Source organism: Myodes glareolus, chromosome 3 (genome assembly GCF_982192425.1).
Source record: "Myodes glareolus chromosome 3, mMyoGla1.1, whole genome shotgun sequence".
NCBI classification, from domain to species: Eukaryota; Metazoa; Chordata; class Mammalia; order Rodentia; family Cricetidae; genus Myodes; species Myodes glareolus.
In genome coordinates this window covers 69,658,287-69,670,184 of record NC_142028.1, presented here as the reverse complement: position 1 = coordinate 69,670,184, position 11,898 = coordinate 69,658,287, and positions in this window count along the sequence as shown.

Here is an 11,898-nt window from a genome sequence, read left to right as displayed (position 1 = left end):
CACACCTTGCACAAACAAATGCCACATGTTAGCTTAAAAGAGTAATAGGCCCACACCAGATACACACAGGTGTGGCAGTCATAGCCAGAGAAGAGGAAGATGGGTCCGCCCTCAGTGAGTTCAGAGTCTTGGAAGCCTTCAATGGAGCAGGTGTTATCCGTGATAGGGTGCCCACCAAAGCGTATGATGACCTTTGTAAGGGGGAAAGGTAGGGTTTGTGCTGTTTAGGGGAACACAAGCAGGGAATCCCAGCCTGGGAAGTGGCTTAGGGAAGGGCCTCAGAAGACAGGAACCTGAGAGAGTGTGGGAACAGCCAGGTGAGGATGATGAAGGGAACATTCCAGACAGAGGGACAGCAAGTACAGAGGCCTGGGGGTGGGGTGTGGGGGGGTCCCTGTGTTGGACTCAGGGTCAGGCCCGGGTGAGGCAGACTGTGGTCTCGGCTACATCTGTAGCATCCAGTCTTGGTTACTTACCAGTCTCTATAGTTCAACTTGAATTCCCTCCGAGGCATGGCATTGCTGTGTGTGCATGGGTGTGAGTGTGAACACGTGCATGTGAATGTGCGTGTAAGTGAATGTGCACGTGGAGGCTGACACTGATTATCTTTCTCAGTTGCTAGTTCTTATTTTTTGCACCAGGGTCTCTCACTGACCCTGGCACTAACTGCCGTTTCAGCTGGACTAGTTGGTCATCAGCTTCCAAGGATCCTCCATCTCTACCCTCCCAGCACCACAGTTATAGACCTGAGCTCCTGACCCTAGCTTTTATATGGGTTCTGGAAGACAGACCCAGGTCTGCATGCTTGCATGGTGGGTGCTTTACTGACAGCTGTTCACCATGCACACACGCACTCAGGCATGCACACGCACACACACACACACACACACACACACACACACACGGCATCTTTGAAGCAATGTTGGGAGGCGGGGTTAACCTACACCCATTTCTCAGAGCTGCTAAGCTACAGCATCTTACTTAGGTGACCCAGGTCACACAGCTATCGGTCAGTGGCAAACAGAGAACTTTGTCCCTTCTCAGGGACACTAAAGACCCAGGCAAAGCCAGCAGGCTGGGGAAGACCCTCGAACTCCAACCCTTTGAGGTGCAGCTCCTGTATTCTAGAAGGTAAAGATCTCTGCACCCCAAATTTATCAAAGACCCTTGACCCTCCTGAGCCTTGCGGGGGCGGGGCTTGACTGCCTCTCACATCTAGCCTAGGGAGAGCTTGGCATGGAAGCCCCAGCTCCCTGGGTTCTCTTTTCGACATCCCCTCCTTCCTGGGGCTCCTGGGTGCTGCATCAGACTGCTGCCGGTTCTCTGGATCCCAGCTCCCCAGGGAATTCTTTGGTTTGTGTGTTGGGAGCTGCTGTGGGTCTGGGTTAGGCGGTGATGAAGCGTTGGGGCAAGGCTCCCAGCACACCCATGTCCACACTGGTGAAATCGGGTCTCCAGGTCCCTGCCAGCTCCTACCTACCCAGCATCCTAGCTGCAAGGACAGCGAGAGTAAACTCCAGGGGCTAAGACCTCTGGAGACCAGGAGGAGGCGTGCCCAACGGGCAGAGGCGTGGTTTATTCTGAGTCCCGCGGGCTAGCGAACCATCAGCTTCTGTCAGGTGAAAAGCTGCCTCTTCCTTGGGTGTTCAGCCTCAGACCTCGGATGAATGCCAAGCCCACTGCACAGATAGGAAAACTGAGGCCTGTGCCTGCTGGGAGAAGCCAGGAATCACTCTGTCTTCCTCCCTTCAGAGGCCAGTCTGTCTGTCTTTCTACTCACCCATCCTCAGGCCACTATCCACCGCCAAACCCTCTCAGTGCTCCCCTGAGCCTGTCCCCAGCGACCCCCTCACAGAGAATGTGATGAAAGGCCTATTTATTACACTTCAGCTCGGACAGTTGTTACAGATGTTTCCAATTCGTCAGCCCCCTCGCACATCTGTTCCTGGTTGAAGTCAGAAGAGAAAGAAACAAGGAAAAAGTCTCTGCACTTCACACAGCCTCTCTCACATGTACCGACTCCCATAGCCCTTCCTCCCCTTTCCCATGGACTATGGGGCCTGTGCCCTCGGGTTCCAGTCCACACACTCGCCTTCCGCTGTTCTTCGAGCCCACCACCCCAGGGCATCTAACCCATATTCAGCTTGCCCACACCCAAAGTCCATGTGCCCCTACACCTGTCCCCTCCCTGAGCCTCATGCATAACCTCCCCAGGTCACAGTGGGGGGTTACAGTGCCTGAGGGTATTGCATAGAGAGAGTTCTAGGTCCAGCCTGGACACTACCACCCGGGTCATCCTCTTTCCTACTTCATGGAGCTGCTGGACCTTGTGTGTTGGCGCCTGGCCTGATAGTGAGCTGGTCTCTGGGTAGACGAGCAATGGTTCTCGTGGTGTGTCCATCTTCGCCGCGGCACAGATGCACACCATCGCACAAATTTGCTCCCGTGGAGGGGACTGGAATGGCTCCACTGATCTCCTGTGATTCTTCACCCTCACGCACGGCACGCGGACACAGCTGCATGATATCATGTGCTCAGAGGCACACACTCACGCAGAGAGGCAAGGCAGTGCGCACAGGCACTCTGGCATGCACAGACGCCCTCATGCTCACACCTGCACACCTTGCCACAGAGCACACTTGTGCTCACCCCTCTGCTTGTTCACACCTCTGCTCTGGAAGACCTGGCTGAAGCCTGAAGAGTAACGGGACACCCGGAAAGCAGGTGCCACAGCCTGACACAGGCAGCCAGTGACCCACACCGTCTAGGCAGGCGAGTGATTTGCCGCAGGTGGGGAAGCACCTGGCTGTGTCTATTATTGTCACCCTCAATCTGAAGGGATTTACAGTGACTCTTAAAAAAAGCTCTGGGGGAAAGGGAAGGCTTAGGGGGAGCAGAGGGATGACTCCTCCATTCAGAGAGGTTCTTGATTGGCACCTCTTGTCCACCAATCCCCAGCCTTCACATCTGGACATGGCCTGGAAGGATCTTGGATTTCATGGCCTCCCACCTTCCTGTCTCTCCACAGTGACTCAGCCAGCCCACCTCAGGACCTCAACAGCATGGGGTGCTCCAGGCGGGCTCAGTTAACTCTCGGCTCGGTCGCCTGGACCACAAAAGGATGATCATTAAGGAGATGGCTGTGGTGCCAAGTTCTGGAAACTGGAGAGCAAGGAGGAATTCCCATGCCTTTCTGTTTCTCCTCACCTGTCTGGGCGCCCCTACTGTGCAACTCAGAGCCTACAGCAGTGGGGAGAGCTGGTGATTTGTCCCCTTGCCAGGGCAGGCTGGATCTGGAGAATCTGCCCGCTCAGCAATCGCTGCCCCTTGGCTTTCATCTCTGAAGAGGCCTGAGCCTGAGCTGCTGGCAGCACACCTGCTTGTGCCTCCCAGCTTCACTCCTCCAGGCTGTAGAGGCGGTGTTCAGGCCACAAACCTCTCTCCTCTCCTCCCCCTCCCCGAAGCAGGGACAGGTCTTCCTACTGCTAGCCTTCTCCATGTTATACAGCTGCAAGTGTTCCCAGCTGGGCACCCACTCGCTTCCTGCCAAGCCCAGAAGGACATATCTGAGAGTCCTGTAAGGTGCTGGGGCTACAGCGGAGACACTCGAGGGGAAGGAAGGGGAGGAACACCTTCCTGGCTTCTCACCTGGGAAGGAGGGATAGCAGTAAACTTTTACTGAGTACCTCCCGTATGTGTGTGTGTGTGTGTGTGTGTGTGCGCGCATTCATATTAGACGGTTCAGAAAGGTTAAGTGATTGGTGTAAGGGCACAAAGCCAGAACTAGGCCTGTCCTCTGTAGAGCTCTTTGTCCACTGTGCTCCTGAGCAGGCCCAGATGACCATATCTTGTGTCTGTGTGTGTGTGTGTGTGTATGCACACGTGCATAACACACAGAGAGAGGTATGTTTAGTGCCTTGCCATGGAAGTGTCACACAATAGCTCACACTCACACATAGTCTGCTGTGTTCTTGTGCCTCAGTGTTACCCATGAGGGCACCTGTGTGCATCCTCCATATGAAAACCTGCCTCTCCATCAGACCCAGAATTTATGTATCCCAACAGTCCCAAAGATGAACTGGACATGGGGTACATGGTCCAAGTCACAGGTGTTTGGGGGATCCACAGTACCCTAGCTGGATCTCTACGGCCAGTGTGCAGAAGCATGAGTATGTTTGTGTGTGCATGTGTGCATGTGTATTTACATTCAGGCCTGGCACGTATGTGTGTACACACATCATAGCTAGTGCACATGTTGAGTTCACGTGTGTTTGTGTGTGAACTTCAGTAGTTGCTACTGCTTCTGCAACCCTGGTCTGCCACTTCCCAAACAAGCCCAGGGCCCTGGGAAGGCAGCTGGAGAGGTCAGCTTTCAATATGATGCAGAGAGGCAACTGGGGGCGGGGACAGGCTGGGTGAGCCTAGGGGTGGGTTGGAGTTAAGCATGTCTTAGAGGTCGGTCAGAAATCCTAACTCACGAGGGATACAGCACACTTAGAGTTAAATGGGAAGACAGACTCCTTCAGAAAACGTGCATGCACTGATTAGGCAAGCACACACACACACACACACACACACACACACACACTCAAACACACACAAGCCCACACATAGCAGCACAGGCTCTCTTATGGATCTCAGTAAACACAAACACATATATAAGGATAGACTGTGGCCTCTCCTCCTAGGAGTCCTGTCTGATTCCTACCTCTGCGGTCCACCCTGGCCCTCCCCCACACCCTGTCTTTGAACCTGAGCTCCCTTCCTGCACTGCACTGGAGAAGACTGACCTCAACAGCCACAGGGTTTGCTCCACCGGGTGGGGGTGGGGGATCATCCTTGCTGGTTCCTTCCCCAGAGTCAAGGGCTAGGAGCACCTGAACCTCATTAACCACCCAGCCGGCCCCTGCGTAACTCCCATCTAGGGCAGGCTGGTAGGAGGAGGGAATGAAATGAAGGCACAGGGACTCTGACTCAGCCACCCCAGGTCAGACCAGCTCTTAGCTGCTATCTCTAGATGACTAGGGACCAAGCCTCGTCAAGAGACAGCAGGTTTAAGCCAGCCTGGAATACCTAAGGATTTGACTACCTAAGGGGAAGGGTGAGGAAGAAGAAGTAGCTACCATATTTATAATGCTTAACAGGATTATATTCTTTCTGGCACCAGGAGGAAAAAGCACTTACAGAATCCGCACAGATGCAAACTTCTAGTATTTTTCATCTGGATGGATAGAACTCATGACCACAGAGAGCCGAGAGCATGGCAATCACTCAATAAACACGAATTGGGCCAGCGAGCGAACGAAACACTATTGGACAAAGATAGGAGCGAGCAAATGGATGACAGCTTTAGCCCAGGCCCCTCATAGTCAGACCGGGACATGAGGGATGTGGCTGCAGCTTGGATTTTATATATCAACATTCAAGGTCTCCATGTAGCCCAGGCTGATATCCATCTTTGCTATGTAGTTGAGGATGACCTTGAACTCCCGATCCTCCTGCCTTTCTCTACCTCTCAAATGTTGGGATTACAGGAGTGCACCACCACACTCAGTTCAGTGCTGGGTTTGAAGCCCTGTGTTGGGTTGTAACCTTGGGAAAGTCCGCTCGCCCTATGGCCTGGTTCTCTAAGAGGTGAACAGGAGCTGGTCTGGCTGCTTCCACAGGTCCTTGTATTGTGACCGCCTCCTGTGCCCCACAGTCTTGGGGTCCTAGCCATGAGCCTGAGAGATGAAATCAGTTGGTCCTCAGTTCCTGAGAGGAGCAAAGACTCGGTGGGGGAAGCTTTATTTCGCTGAATGGAGTCTGACTCTCTGGCGTGGCATTCAAGGCCTTCCGCAATGCAGCCAGCCTCATGCCTGCCTCCTTGTTTTATCTTCCCATTGCCATACAATTCTGTCTCTTTCTTTATTCTCTGTCTCTGTCTCTCTTTGTCTGTCTGTCTCGTTCTCTCTTCTCTGTCTCTCTCTTCTGTCTCTCTCCCTCTCTGCGACTGTCTCTCTGTGTCTCTGTCCCTATCGCTCTGTTTCTGCCTCTCTGTCTCTATCTCGCCTCTCTGCTTCTCTCTGCCTCTCTGTCTCTCTCTGTCTCTGTCTGTCTCTGTCTCTGTCTCTCTCTCTCCCAGATGCCATGGAAAAGAACAGTTGGGTCAAGGCTGTGAGACTAACCCAGTGAGGAAGAGTTCCTGATGGAGCTTTCCAGCACTACCAGATTGAGGAAATACCAAATGCAGAAATCGGATAAGGAGGCACAGCAGGTAACTCGCTGGGCAAGCCTGCAACTTGAGTTTCAAACTCTGAACCCAGATAAAAGTAGGAGAGGACCCACTGCACAGAGTTATTTCTGACTCTGTGGCACCTGCATGCAGATCTATACATGATAATAATAAATGAAATAAATATACTTTCAGAAGGAAGAAGAGATGTACGCAGGAAGCACGCTCTCTGATGTGCGACCCTAAAGGAATTAACTGGGAAGCTGTGTGTGCTCAGGTCTGTCGGGCATCTGAAAGACAGCAAAAAATCTGATTTGGGTGCTGCCTGCTCTGAGACTTGTGGTTACCCAGGGCAACGAATGGGCAAATAATGTGGACTGGAGACACAGAAAGTAACAGGTGGGAGGGGCCAGGGGAAATGAATATGCTAAGAAATAATTAACATTCTTATCCGGTAACAGTGGTGCACCACTTAAGTCGGGAGGACCTCACGGAGCCCAGTAGGTTAATTACAAAATCCACAGGAAACAAAAGACGACTGGGTAGCATCAGACTTCTATAAAACCGTGTGTCTGCTCCATAGTCAGAGACATGCAAATTAAAGCCAGGACTGCAAGCTCTGCCAATCTAGTAAGCAAAGCATTTTTCTCCCCTCTAATGAGGATACCCCGTGTGGGTAATAGAGAGAAAAAGGCAACCCTGTCCCTCTCCATCCATCCAGCTATCCTGACCAGGACACTGTGGCACACCCTTCATGTTCTCATGGTCTGAGATAATCCAGGAGCCTTAAAAAGCGTGGCTGCAATGCAAGAGGTCCCCAAAGCCTGTAATTGGTGAGCTCACTACTTAGGAGCTGCTGGACTGATCGTCCAGGTCTCCCTCCTTGTCTGCAGAAGGAGAAGAACAACCAGGACCCAATGTCAGCATGAACAGAAGGGAAAGGGCAGATACCAAAGGCCAGGACTGAAGCAGGTGCCACACAGCCTGCTCTGAATAACCATGTTCTCCAGGCATTGTTCCTCCCTGGGGGACAAGTCACATGGACACCTCTACCAGTGGGGAGCCTGGAAAAAAGTGTCAACACGGCCATGTTCCAGCTCCTCACCCAGAAAAGCCATTAGTACAGCAGATCAGGGATCTGAAATAGCACAGCTGAACACCTGCACAACAGCACTTGGGACAGACTGCACCGACGCGGCGTGTGACAGTCGCTGCCAAGCAGTCTACCTAGGAGAGACGATTCTTCCGCAGTAGGAAGCTGAAGGGGGTTCTAACCCTCCTGTGTGTTTGCTAAAGACTCATAAATTGCTCTTGTAATTGAAACTAGTTACAGATAATTACATAATTGTATAGAATGTAATTAATGTTACAAGATATAATTAACCATTAATTATAATTATGTATTGCTAGAGGGGAGTTACCAGGCAAGAGATTTTTTTCAAGTTATTGAGATCATTACCTATTTCATATATGTACCAAATAATCACACTGGATCCCATAAATGTACAATCACAATATCGTCTCCTAGTTGTTTCCTCCAGACGGAAACATTTCTCACGGAGAGGGAGACACAGGAGACTCAAAGATCCAGAACTGCCCCCACCCAAACTCTAGAAGCAGCAGACACAGCCCAAGGAGAGGAGCCTTCTTTGGTGGCGGTGCCTACAAGCTGTGCAGAGGACTCCAGGGATGCATGCAGCCTTTGTAGATGGTCACCTGTGTAGGTGACCCGTGGGGGGGGGGGCTTTCCTGCGGTGCAGCCCCAGTAACCCACACCCCCGTAAGGGAGTTGGGTGGGATTTCCTTTGGCTTGCTGCTGTCTTCGCTATCCAGAGTGATTAGAAATAGACTCCTCTGAGCCCGCTGTGATGGCACACGCCTTTAATTTCAGTACCCAGGAGGCAGAAGCAAGTGAATCTCTGCGTCTGAGTTCAACCTGGTCTATATAGCAAGTTACAAGCCAGCCGGAGCTCCATAGTGAGATCCTGTCTTGGAAAGAAAAGAAAAGAAAAGAAAAGAAAAGGAAAGGAAAGGAAAGGAAAGGAAAGGAAAGGAAAGGAAAGAAAAGAAAAGAAAAGAAAAGAGGAAGGAAGGAAGAGACGCTTTAGAAAATCCACTTAACAAATAATAATTATAGCTTATGTGTGCACATATGTATGTGGCATATGTGTATGATGTATATGCATGTATGTGATATATGCAGATGTATGTGCGGGTGGCCACACCCATGTGCCTGTGGAGGCCAGAGGGATGTCAGTGTCCTGCTCCATCACTCTCCCTGCCTTATTCCCTTGACAGGGTCTCTCAGTGAACCCGGAACTCACCATTTTTTAGCCGACCGATGCCAGCAAGCCCTCCTGTCTGCACAGTGTGAGGGTTACAGATGTACAGTTGTGCCTTTTTATATGGGTACCGAGATCCAAAGTCAGGCCCATGTGCTTGCATGGCAAGTGTTCTTCCCCACCAAACCATCTCTCCAGTCCCAGCACCATTTCTTAATTTATTTGAAAGTCTGTTATAATGAGTGACCCAGGCCTGTCAAGGATATTTGGGTCCTTAAAACAGGAGCTATGTCTCACTCATCTAATTTTCCTGGCACACTGTTGGAGCCTAATCACCCAGTGATCACAGAGGAAAACATGTCTGTGTGCTTTACACTCTCTGTCAGCTCTAAAGCAATGCCCTCCTAGGCTGTGCACCCCTCCAGGGGACAAATGGAGAGTGAGCAGCTTTATGATCCAGGGAAGCAAACGCCACCCCACACTGCACCCCCAAACAGCACCCCCTATACTGCACCCCACCCCATACTGGACCTCCTTACTGGACCCCCTATACTGAACCTCTCTATGCTGCACTCCCATACTGTACCCCCATGCTATATCCCCATACCGCCCCCCCCATATTCCACCCGCCCATTCTTTACCCTCCTCAAGTGCTTTTTTTTTTTTTTTTTTTTTTTTTTGCAAGACATGATTTATCTGTGTAGCGCTGGCTGTTCTGGAGCTCTCTTTGTAGACCAGGCTGGCCTTGAACTCACAGAGATCCACCTGCTTCAGCCTCCCAAGTACTGGGACTAAAGACATACACCACTACCCCAGCAGCCCCTTGGGTACTTTACCCACTATCATCTTCACCTCGCCCTCCTTCACCTTGACCTAGCTTTAGAGCGCTTATGTCCTTTGCCACACAAGGACCTTGAACCAAAATACTAGCAACACGTCTCGTTGCTAGAGAGTCCTGGTGCAATAGTATTCTCACATTGTTCTCAAAGTAGCCTTATGAGACAGAGGGTATCTTCACAACTACTGAACAAAGCGGAAAGTGAGGCTCACTGATACATTGGCATAAAGAGCAAACCCCCAGTTCCAGTGCTGGATTCTCAGGCCAACTCCACTACGAAGATGCTCACATTCTTAAATGGGAAGCAGACAACTAACAAAACAGAATGCGAATGTTAGGACTGTCCATCCATGGCCAAGTGCTTGCTTAACACGTACCAAAACTCTGGGGTCCCTGCTGTTGCCAAACTAAACAAAATACAGAGAGTATCAGGTGGAGATGAAGTGCTCTTGAGAAAGGAACACAAAGCAATCTGCTAAAGCTACCCTAGATGGAAGGAAGACCCTCTGAGAAGATGGTGGGTGCCACGGACCCAAACATCAAGGAATGGGCTGGGTACAAACCTGGGAGAAAAATCAAAGAGGAAGAAAGCCTTTAGTGGCTGGGAATAGGACTCAGTTGGTAGAGTGGCTGCTGAGTACACATGAATGTCCATTCCCAGCAGACAGAAGCAGGGCTCTTGGGAGGTGGAGGCAGGAGGATCAGACCATAGAGTTCCAGGCCAGCCTGGGCTACATCTTAAAGAGAAGGGGAGAGGAAGGAAGAGGTGGGGGGGGCAGAAAGAAGAGGAAGAGTATGGAAAGGAGGGGGAGGAGGAAGAGAAGGAAGAGAGAGAAACAGAAAGAGGAAGAGAAGGCAGAAAAGGGGGAAAGGAGGAAGAGGAGTAGGGAGGGGGAAGAGGAGGAGGAGCAGGAAGAGGGGGGAAGAGGAGAATCAGGAAGAGAAGGGGGAGCAGCAAGAGGAAGGGTAGTAGGAAGAGGAGAGGGGGGAAGAGGAGGAGGAGAACCTCTATCGGGCAGCATTGGCTCTGGTGTCGTCAAGGTATAGCCAGGGAGAACAGGGTGGGCAAGCAGGGGCAGGCCCCAAAGGGTGTATGAGTCAGGTGGGAAGTTTGGCTTCAATTCTGAGTGCAGCCAGATCAGCTGGAAGGATCTGAGCATGCAAAGGGAGGCAGCGCTGCACAGACGTCTCGGTCCTAATCCCCAAAGTCTGCGAGCACGTTCCGTCACAGGGCAAGAGAAACTCACAGCTGTTGTTAAGGATCTCGTTGATGGGAAGTCTGTCTTAGATCTTCCCGTTGGGCCCCCCCGCGTCATCGTAGGCGTCCTTACAAAAGAAAGGCTTGAGGGTCCAACTCAGAAAAGGAGTCGTGATGACAGCACTGAGGACAGAAGTGATGCAAGGAAGGGACCATGAGCCAAGGAATGCAGGCAGCCTCCAGTGAGCAGCAAACAGCGGGAAAGCAGAGCTACCCAGGCTGGGTGAGAAGGCTTGTGCCAGGACTCTGGAGACTGAGACAGGAGGATTCCAAATGGGATGGAAAATCACTGGCAGGTTGGATGGTAGATGGATACCGTGGTGAAGCCCTAACCTCCATTGCGTCAGCCCCTGAGCCTCTGACCTGTTTCTGTTGTCCCCAGGAGCCCCAAGTATTGAGAGGCCCAAGAGGAGAAGCCTCTAGTGGGTCCTTCCACCCCTCAACACGATGAGCACCTCTTAAGCTGGTTTGGAGCTGTAAGCAGCTGAGGTGAGGTAAGACCAGCATAGAATTCAACACCCAAGAGTAAGGAGAATCAGGCAGGTGTAACCATGCATTTCTGTCATCCCAGCACTTGAGAAGCTGAGGCAGAAAGATAGCCGTGAGTTCAAGGCCAGCCTGAGATAGATAGTGAGTCTCTGCCTCAGAAAGAAACCAAAAGAAGACCTGGACAGTAGGCAAGGTGCTTTCTTGACCTGACCTGGGTCCACGGTACCCATTAAAAAACTGGGTGTGACAGAAGGTGCCTGTAGCCCCAGCTCTGAGAGAGTGGAGACAGCAGGTCCTCAGTGCTCACTGGCCAAACAGTCTAGCCAAATTTCAGGTCAGTGAGAGATCCAGTCCCCAAAACAAAGGTAGAGAGTCATTTGTCAAGGCCAATGTGCGGGACTAGGAATAGAGGAGGGGGCAAGAGTGCCTGATAATCTGTGAGTCAAGGAAGGAACCTTTGGAGTGAGGCCAAGAGGCGGGTAGCCATGGCCGTGGGAGGGGAGGCAGAAAGGTATGGTCAAGTATGTCCACATTGTCTAGAATGTCCCAGAAGAGTCAGGAGGTAGAGAGTGGAGGATGGGTGCTTGAGCCTGCCACAAAGAAGTCTTTCAGAAAGGTGTCTCCATGTTCCCTAAGCAGGACAGGGGATGCGGGACAATGGAGGAATGTCACCAAAGAGAGGGAGGCAGGAAGGAGAGCTGAGGTTCATCCTTGAGCAGGAAGGTGGATAAGTTCTCCAGACTCTGCTGGTAAAGGTGGAGACTCTGAGGAGAGTGTTTATGGGGGCACAGAGCCTCTAGGGGAGGTCTCAGCGGCT